Source organism: Oncorhynchus keta, unplaced genomic scaffold, assembly GCF_023373465.1.
Source record: "Oncorhynchus keta strain PuntledgeMale-10-30-2019 unplaced genomic scaffold, Oket_V2 Un_scaffold_17573_pilon_pilon, whole genome shotgun sequence".
Taxonomy (NCBI): Eukaryota; Metazoa; Chordata; class Actinopteri; order Salmoniformes; family Salmonidae; genus Oncorhynchus; species Oncorhynchus keta.
Genome location: NW_026290825.1, coordinates 283865 through 293517, shown reverse-complemented (window position 1 = coordinate 293517; position 9653 = coordinate 283865). Strand labels below are relative to the sequence as shown.

General features: G+C 43.7%; 1 long non-coding RNA gene across 2 annotated transcripts; it reads right to left on the bottom strand.

Annotated features, from left to right (window-relative positions):
- Positions 1-8280: 8280 nt before the first annotated feature.
- Positions 8281-8881, bottom strand: LOC127927729 (uncharacterized). 2 transcript variants are annotated; one of them, XR_008128763.1, is made up of 3 exons: positions 8731-8881; positions 8515-8643; positions 8281-8384 (listed from the first exon to the last, which is right to left on the bottom strand). It is a non-coding gene; the product is annotated as an uncharacterized LOC127927729 (long non-coding RNA). The 2 variants fall into 2 exon arrangements; XR_008128762.1 differs by having other exon boundaries at positions 8367-8470.
- Between the last annotated feature and the right edge of the window lie 772 nt (positions 8882-9653).

Below are 9653 nucleotides of genomic sequence, written 5' to 3'. Positions count from 1 at the left end.
CCAGGTGAACACTCACCTGTATAGAACCAGTTATACCACTAGACCAGGTGAACACTCACCTGTATAGAACCAGTTATACCACTAGACCAGGTGAACACTCACCTGTATAGAACCAGTTATACCACTAGACCAGGTGAACACTCACCTGTATAGAACCAGTTATACCACTAGACCAGGTGAACACTCACCTGTATAGAACCAGTTATACCACTAGACCAGGTGAACACTCACCTGTATAGAACCAGTTATACCACTAGACCAGGTGAACACTCACCTGTATAGAACCAGTTATACCACTAGACCAGGTGAACACTCACCTGTATAGAACCAGTTATACCACTAGACCAGGTGAACACTCACCTGTATAGAACCAGTTATACCACTAGACCAGGTGAACACTCACCTTATACTGAACACTCACCTGAACCAGTTATACCACTAGACCAGGTGAACACTCACCTGTATAGAACCAGTTATACCACTAGACCAGGTGAACACTCACCTGTATAGAACCAGTTATACCACTAGACCAGGTGAACACTCACCTGTATAGAACCAGTTATACCACTAGACCAGGTGAACACTCACCTGTATAGAACCAGTTATACCACTAGACCAGGTGAACACTCACCTGTATAGAACCAGTTATACCACTAGACCAGGTGAACACTCACCTGTATAGAACCAGTTATACCACTAGACCAGGTGAACACTCACCTGTATAGAACCAGTTATACCACTAGACCAGGTGAACACTCACCTGTACCACTAGAACCAGTTATACCACTAGACCAGGTGAACACTCACCTGTATAGAACCAGTTATACCACTAGACCAGGTGAACACTCACCTGTATAGAACCAGTTATACCACTAGACCAGGTGAACACTCACCTGTATAGAACCAGTTATACCACTAGACCAGGTGAACACTCACCTGTATAGAACCAGTTATACCACTAGACCAGGTGAACACTCACCTATACCAGTTATACCACTAGAACCAGTTATACCACTAGACCAGGTGAACACTCACCTGTATAGAACCAGTTATACCACTAGACCAGGTGAACACTCACCTGTATAGAACCAGTTATACCACTAGACCAGGTGAACACTCACCTGTATAGAACCAGTTATACCACTAGACCAGGTGAACACTCACCTGTATAGAACCAGTTATACCACTAGACCAGGTGAACACTCACCTGTATAGAACCAGTTATACCACTAGACCAGGTGAACACTCACCTGAAGAACCAGTTATACCACTAGACCAGGTGAACACTCACCCAGGTGAACACTATAGAACCAGTTATACCACTAGACCAGGTGAACACTCACCTGTATAGAACCAGTTATACCACTAGACCAGGTGAACACTCACCTGTATAGAACCAGTTATACCACTAGACCAGGTGAACACTCACCTGTATAGAACCAGTTATACCACTAGACCAGGTGAACACTCACCTGTATAGAACCAGTTATACCACTAGACCAGGTGAACACTCACCTGTATAGAACCAGTTATACCACTAGAAACCAGTTATACCACTAGACCAGGTGAACACTCACCTGTATAGAACCAGTTATACCACTAGACCAGGTGAACACTCACCTGTATAGAACCAGTTATACCACTAGACCAGGTGAACACTCACCTGTATAGAACCAGTTATACCACTAGACCAGGTGAACACTCACCTGTATAGAACCAGTTATACCACTAGACCAGGTGAACACTCACCTGTATAGAACCAGTTATACCACTAGACCAGGTGAACACTCACCTGTATAGAACCAGTTATACCACTAGACCAGGTGAACACTCACCTGTATAGAACCAGTTATACCACTAGACCAGGTGAACACTCACCTGTATAGAACCAGTTATACCACTAGACCAGGTGAACACTCACCTGTATAGAACCAGTTATCCACTAGACCAGGTGAACACTCACCTGTATAGAACCAGTTATACCACTAGACCAGGTGAACACTCACCTGTATAGAACCAGTTATACCACTAGACCAGGTGAACACTCACCTGTATAGAACCAGTTATACCACTAGACCAGGTGAACACTCACCTGTATAGAACCAGTTATACCACTAGACCAGGTGAACACTCACCTGTATAGAACCAGTTATACCACTAGACCAGGTGAACACTCACCTATAACACTCCACTAGACCAGGTGAACACCAGTTATACCACAGGTGAACTCACCAGTTATAGAACCAGTTATACCACTAGACCAGGTGAACACTCACCTGTATAGAACCAGTTATACCACTAGACCAGGTGAACACTCACCTGTATAGAACCAGTTATACCACTAGACCAGGTGAACACTCACCTGTATAGAACCAGTTATACCACTAGACCAGGTGAACACTCACCTGTATAGAACCAGTTATACCACTAGACCAGGTGAACACTCACCTGTATAGAACCAGTTATACCACTAGACCAGGTGAACACTCACCTGTATAGAACCAGTTATACCACTAGACCAGGTGAACACTCACCTGTATAGAACCAGTTATACCACTAGACCAGGTGAACACTCACCTGTATAGAACCAGTTATACCACTAGACCAGGTGAACACTCACCTGTATAGAACCAGTTATACCACTAGACCAGGTGAACACTCACCTGTATAGAACCAGTTATACCACTAGACCAGGTGAACACTCACCTGTATAGAACCAGTTATACCACTAGACCAGGTGAACACTCACCTGTATAGAACCAGTTATACCACTAGACCAGGTGAACACTCACCTGTATAGAACCAGTTATACCACTAGACCAGGTGAACACTCACCTGTATAGAACCAGTTATACCACTAGACCAGGTGAACACTCACCTGTATAGAACCAGTTATACCACTAGACCAGGTGAACACTCACCTGTATAGAACCAGTTATACCACTAGACCAGGTGAACACTCACCTGTATAGAACCAGTTATACCACTAGACCAGGTGAACACTCACCTGTATAGAACCAGTTATACCACTAGACCAGGTGAACACTCACCTGTATAGAACCAGTTATACCACTAGACCAGGTGAACACTCACCTGTATAGAACCAGTTATACCACTAGACCAGGTGAACACTCACCTGTATAGAACCAGTTATACCACCCAGGTGAACACTCACCTGTATAGAACCAGTTATACCACTAGACCAGGTGAACACTCACCTGTATAGAACCAGTTATACCACTAGACCAGGTGAACACTCACCTGTATAGAACCAGTTATACCACTAGACCAGGTGAACACTCACCTGTATAGAACCAGTTATACCACTAGACCAGGTGAACACTCACCTGTATTGAACCAGTTATACCACTAGACCAGGTGAACACTCACCTGTATAGAACCAGTTATACCACTAGACCAGGTGAACACTCACCTATACTGAACCAGTTATACCACTAGACCAGGTGAACACTCACCCAGTGTATAGAACCAGTTATACCACTAGACCAGGTGAACACTCTCACCTGTATAGAACCAGTTATACCACTAGACCAGGTGAACACTCACCTAGTATCAGAACCAGTTATACCACTAGACCAGGTGAACACTCACCTGTATAGAACCAGTTATACCACTAGACCAGGTGAACACTCACCTGTATAGAACCAGTTATACCACTAGACCAGGTGAACACTCACCTGTATAGAACCAGTTATACCACTAGACCAGGTGAACACTCACCTGTATAGAACCAGTTATACCACTAGACCAGGTGAACACTCACCTGTATAGAACCAGTTATACCACTAGACCAGGTGAACACTCACCTGTATAGAACCAGTTATACCACTAGACCAGGTGAACACTCACCTGTATAGAACCAGTTATACCACTAGACCAGGTGAACACTCACCTGTATAGAACCAGTTATACCACTAGACCAGGTGAACACTCACCTGTATAGAACCAGTTATACCACTAGACCAGGTGAACACTCACCTGTATAGAACCAGTTATACCACTAGACCAGGTGAACACTCACCTGTATAGAACCAGTTATACCACTAGACCAGGTGAACACTCACCTGTATAGAACCAGTTATACCACTAGACCAGGTGAACACTCACCTGTATAGAACCAGTTATTATACCACTAGAACCAGTTATGACTAGACCAGGTGAACACTCACCTGTATAGAACCAGTTATACCACTAGACCAGGTGAACACTCACCTGTATAGAACCAGTTATACCACTAGACCAGGTGAACACTCACCTGTATAGAACCAGTTATACCACTAGACCAGGTGAACACTCACCTGTATAGAACCAGTTATACCACTAGACCAGGTGAACACTCACCTGTATAGAACCAGTTATACCACTAGACCAGGTGAACACTCACCTACCAGTTATACCACTAGACCAGGTGAACACTCACCTGTATAGAACCAGTTATACCACTAGACCAGGTGAACACTCACCTGTATAGAACCAGTTATACCACTAGACCAGGTGAACACTCACCTGTACTAGAACCAGTTATACCACTAGACCAGGTGAACACTCACCTGTATAGAACCAGTTATACCACTAGACCAGGTGAACACTCACCTGTATAACCAGTTATACCACTAGACCAGGTGAACACAGTATAGAACCAGTTATACCACTAGACCAGGTGAACACTCACCTGTATAGAACCAGTTATACCACTAGACCAGGTGAACACTCACCTGTATAGAACCAGTTATACCACTAGACCAGGTGAACACTCACCTGTATTATACCACTAGAACCAGTTATACCACTTAGACCAGGTGAACACTCACCTGTATAGAACCAGTTATACCACTAGACCAGGTGAACACTCACCTGTATAGAACCAGTTATACCACTAGACCAGGTGAACACTCACCTGTATAGAACCAGTTATACCACTAGACCAGGTGAACACTCACCTGTATAGAACCAGTTATACCACTAGACCAGGTGAACACTCACCTGTATAGAACCAGTTATACCACTAGACCAGGTGAACACTCACCTGTATAGAACCAGTTATACCACTAGACCAGGTGAACACTCACCTGTATAGAACCAGTTATACCACTAGACCAGGTGAACACTCACCTTATACCACTAGACCAGGTGAACACTCACCTAGAACCAGTTATACCACTAGACCAGGTGAACACTCACCTGTATAGAACCAGTTATACCACTAGACCAGGTGAACACTCACCTGTATAGAACCAGTTATACCACTAGACCAGGTGAACACTCACCTGTATAGAACCAGTTATACCACTAGACCAGGTGAACACTCACCTGTATAGAACCAGTTATACCACTAGACCAGGTGAACACTCACCTGTATAGAACCAGTTATACCACTAGACCAGGTGAACACTCACCTGTACAGAACCAGTTATACCACTAGACCAGGTGAACACTCACCTGTATAGAACCAGTTATACCACTAGACCAGGTGAACACTCACCTGTATAGAACCAGTTATACCACTAGACCAGGTGAACACTCACCTGTATAGAACCAGTTATACCACTAGACCAGGTGAACACTCACCTGTATAGAACCAGTTATACCACTAGACCAGGTGAACACTCACCAGTTATTCCACTAGACCAGGTGAACACTCACCTAACCAGTTATACCACTAGACCAGGTGAACACTCACCTATACAGAACCAGTTATACCACTAGACCAGGTGAACACTCACCTGTATAGAACCAGTTATACCACTAGACCAGGTGAACACTCACCTGTATAGAACCAGTTATACCACTAGACCAGGTGAACACTCACCTGTATAGAACCAGTTATACCACTAGACCAGGTGAACACTCACCTATATAGAACCAGTTATACCACTAGACCAGGTGAACACTCACCTGTATAGAACCAGTTATACCACTAGACCAGGTGAACACTCACCTGTATAGAACCAGTTATACCACTAGACCAGGTGAACACTCACCTGTATAGAACCAGTTATACCACTAGACCAGGTGAACACTCACCTGTATAGAACCAGTTATACCACTAGACCAGGTGAACACTCACCTGTATAGAACCAGTTATACCACTAGACCAGGTGAACACTCACCTGTATAGAACCAGTTATACCACTAGACCAGGTGAACACTCACCTGTATAGAACCAGTTATAACCACTAGACCAGGTGAACACTCACCTGTATAGAACCAGTTATACCACTAGACCAGGTGAACACTCACCAGTTATACCACTAGTATAGAACCAGTTATACCACTAGACCAGGTGAACACTCACCTGTATAGAACCAGTTATACCACTAGACCAGGTGAACACTCACCTGTATAGAACCAGTTATACCACTAGACCAGGTGAACACTCACCTGTATAGAACCAGTTATACCACTAGACCAGGTGAACACTCACCTGTATAGAACCAGTTAGACCAGGTGAACACTCACCTGTATAGAACCAGTTATACCACTAGACCAGGTGAACACTCACCTGTATAGAACCAGTTATACCACTAGACCAGGTGAACACTCACCTGTATAGAACCAGTTATACCACTAGACCAGGTGAACACTCACCTGTATAGAACCAGTTATACCACTAGACCAGGTGAACACTCACCTGTATAGAACCAGTTATACCACTAGACCAGGTGAACACTCACCTGTATAGAACCAGTTATACCACTAGACCAGGTGAACACTCACCTGTATAGAACCAGTTATACCACTAGACCAGGTGAACACTCACCTGTATAGAACCAGTTATACCACTAGACCAGGTGAACACTCACCTGTATAGAACCAGTTATACCACTAGACCAGGTGAACACTCACCTGTATAGAACCAGTTATACCACTAGACCAGGTGAACACTCACCTGTATAGAACCAGTTATACCACTAGACCAGGTGAACACTCACCTGTATAGAACCAGTTATACCACTAGACCAGGTGAACACTCACCTGTATAGAACCAGTTATACCACTAGACCAGGTGAACACTCACCTGTATAGAACCAGTTATACCACTAGACCAGGTGAACACTCACCTGTATAGAACCAGTTATACCACTAGACCAGGTGAACACTCACCTGTATAGAACCAGTTATACCACTAGACCAGGTGAACACTCACCTGTATAGAACCAGTTATACCACTAGACCAGGTGAACACTCACCTGTATAGAACCAGTTATACCACTAGACCAGGTGAACACTCACCTGTATAGAACCAGTTATACCACTAGACCAGGTGAACACTCACCTGTATAGAACCAGTTATACCACTAGACCAGGTGAACACTCACCTGTATAGAACCAGTTATACCACTAGACCAGGTGAACACTCACCTGTATAGAACCAGTTATACCACTAGACCAGGTGAACACTCACCTGTATAGAACCAGTTATACCACTAGACCAGGTGAACACTCACCTGTATAGAACCAGTTATACCACTAGACCAGGTGAACACTCACCTGTATAGAACCAGTTATACCACTAGACCAGGTGAACACTCACCTCTACAGAACCAGTTATACCACTAGACCAGGTGAACACTCCAGTTATACCTAGACCAGGTGAACCAGTTTATACCACTAGACCAGGTGAACACTCACCTGTTTAGAACCAGTTATACCACTAGACCAGGTGAACACTCACCTGTATAGAACCAGTTATACCACTAGACCAGGTGAACACTCACCTGTTTAGAACCAGTTATACCACTAGACCAGGTGAACACTCACCTGTATAGAACCAGTTATACCACTAGACCAGGTGAACACTCACCTGTATAGAACCAGTTATACCACTAGACCAGGTGAACACTCACCTGTATAGAACCAGTTATACCACTAGACCAGGTGAACACTCACCTATACTGAACCAGTTATACCACTAGACCAGGTGAACACTCACCTGTATAGAACCAGTTATACCACTAGACCAGGTGAACACTCACCTATACTGAACCAGTTATACCACTAGACCAGGTGAACACTCACCTGTATAGAACCAGTTATACCACTAGACCAGGTGAACACTCACCTATACTGAACCAGTTATACCACTAGACCAGGTGAACACTCACCTGTATAGAACCAGTTATACCACTAGACCAGGTGAACACTCACCTATACTGAACCAGTTATACCACTAGACCAGGTGAACACTCACCTGTATAGAACCAGTTATACCACTAGACCAGGTGAACACTCACCTATACTGAACCAGTTATACCACTAGACCAGGTGAACACTCACCTGTATAGAACCAGTTATACCACTAGACCAGGTGAACACTCACCTATACTGAACCAGTTATACCACTAGACCAGGTGAACACTCACCTGTATAGAACCAGTTATACCACTAGACCAGGTGAACACTCACCTATACTGAACCAGTTATACCACTAGACCAGGTGAACACTCACCTGTACTAGAACCAGTTATACCACTAGACCAGGTGAACACTCACCTATACTGAACCAGTTATACCACTAGACCAGGTGAACACTCACCTATACTGAACCAGTTATACCACTAGACCAGGTGAACACTCACCTCTACAGAACCAGTTATACCACTAGACCAGGTGAACACTCACCTGTATAGAACCAGTTATACCACTAGACCAGGTGAACACACTACCACTAGACAACCCAGTATACCACTAGACCAGGTGAACACTCACCTATACTGAACCAGTTATACCACTAGACCAGGTGAACACTCACCTCTACAGAACCAGTTATACCACTAGACCAGGTGAACACTCACCTCTACAGAACCAGTTATACCACTAGACCAGGTGAACACTCACCTGTATAGAACCAGTTATACCACTAGACCAGGTGAACGCACCGACAGTGTTTTGCAAAAGTATTCAGACCCTTTTGGATTATTTTACATTTTATTGTTTTACAAATTGGAATTCAAATGGATTCGTCATTTTTTTAAATCAATAATTTACACAAAATACTCTGCAATGTCAAAGTGGAAGAAAAATAAATGATAAATAACTCAAATATAATCGTTGCATAAGTATTCAGCCACTTTGTTTAAGCAAACGTAATATTAGTTCAGGAGTAAAATGTGGTTTAACAAAACACATCATAATTGACATGGACTCACTGTGTGAAATAATAGAGGTTAACAACTGCTTCCTTGTCTTTAAGCCTGGTGGTGTCTGCATCATGGTATGGGTATGCTTGCCATTGGCAAATACTGTGGAGTTTTTCAGGATAAAAAGAACCGGGATGGAGCTAAGCACAGGCAAAATCCTAGAGGGATAAAAAAACCTTCTTCAGTCTGCTTTACACCAGAGACTGAGAGAGAAATTCAACTTTCAGCAGGACAATAACCTACAACACAAAGCCAAATCTAGACAGGAGTGGCTTACCAAGGAGACGGTGAATGTTCCTGAGTGGCAAAGTTACAGTTTTGACTTACATCTGCTTACGAATCCATGGCAAGACTTGAACATTGCTGTCTAGCCATGATTCCCAACATCTTGACAGAACTTTAATACCTTTTTCAATAATAATGGGCCAATATTGTACAATCCAGGTGTGTTTCAGCTCTTAGAGATGTACCCAGAAAGACTCACAGCTGGAA